This window comes from Octopus bimaculoides, chromosome 18 (genome assembly GCF_001194135.2).
Source record: "Octopus bimaculoides isolate UCB-OBI-ISO-001 chromosome 18, ASM119413v2, whole genome shotgun sequence".
NCBI lineage: Eukaryota > Metazoa > Mollusca > Cephalopoda > Octopoda > Octopodidae > Octopus > Octopus bimaculoides.
The window spans coordinates 3334943-3336359 of NC_068998.1; positions in this window are offsets into that span (position 1 = coordinate 3334943).

The window sequence follows — 1417 nt, forward strand, 5'->3', positions numbered from 1 at the left end:
AGTAGTGCGGTGGAGGTGGAGGTGAGGTGTGCTAGAGTACAATCGGGTATGTTAAAACGGTGGGAGTGGTAGTTGGAGTTAGTTAAACTCATTAGATCGGAGTTAATTATAATTAGTTAAGAAGATTTGTTTCGGTTGAAGAAGATTGCAATCAAATTTTCTTTTTCAATCTATTTAACTATTGTTGTTGTTGTTGTTGTCATTAGGAATCATCATCACCATCATCATCATCACCATCATCATCATCACCATCATCATCATCACCATCATCATCATCACCATCATCATCATTATTAGTATTATTATTTACATCAGTATTAATATTAATATTATTAGTATTATTAGTAAAGTTAGTTTATATTATTATTAATATTATTTTTACTGTTATTATTATCCCTGTGCCAAAATTATAATCAGCAGCAGCAGCAGTTGCACCAGCAGTAGTAGTAGTAGTAGTAGTAGTAGTAGTAGTAGTAGTAGTAGTAGCAGTAGTAGTAGTTGTAGTAGTAGTAGTAGTAGTAGTAGTAGTAGTAGTAGTAGTAGCAGTAGTAGTAGTAGTAGTGGCTGCTAACGTAGAACAGAAACATTGGTTAATTAGTAGCAGCAAAGTTCTAGTAATTCACAATTTGTTGTTGTTATTGTTGTTGTTGTTGCTGTTGTTGTTGTTGTTGGTGGTGGTGACAGTTGGTGGATGTTAAGGCTGTGGTTATCGGGTGGATAAAGAATTATTTGTGAATGTAGCTGTGGTGGTGGTGGTGGTGGTGGTGGTGGTGAACTGTAGTGGGTGTACAAGTGATAAACTCTGCTACAATCAATTTAGTTATATGTTACAATCAATATGAATTTTAAAAAAAATATTACACTTAGACCCATCCATATATACAGGGTTATTCAAAAAGAATGAACCGATTTCATTACGCAATATTTTAATAAGGAAAACAATATAAAACTCCAGCTAAGTCCCAAGTATTTACTCACAAACAACTTTTATTTCCTGTCTTACAAGAGTTCAATGTGACCACAAACTGCAGCATGGGCAACATCAATGCGATGAGAGAATTTCCTCCCAGATGCATATCAGCATATCAAAAACAAGTTCATTATGGAGCTAAAAAATAAATTTGCTTTGCTTGAGGCGATTCCTGACGATATTGACATAGAAGGGAAATGGAAAAAGTTCGATAAAGCATTCAACCAGACGGTCAAAGAAGTGGATCGTAATATGCTGATATGCATATGGGAGGAAATTCTCTTATCGCTGGTGGCCACATTGAACACTTGGTAAGACACGAAATAAAAGCTGATTGTGAGTAAGTACTTGTGTACTTAGCTGGAGTTTTCCTTATTAAAATATTGCGAAATGAAATCGGTTCATTCTTTTCGAATAACCCTGTATATATATATATATATATATATA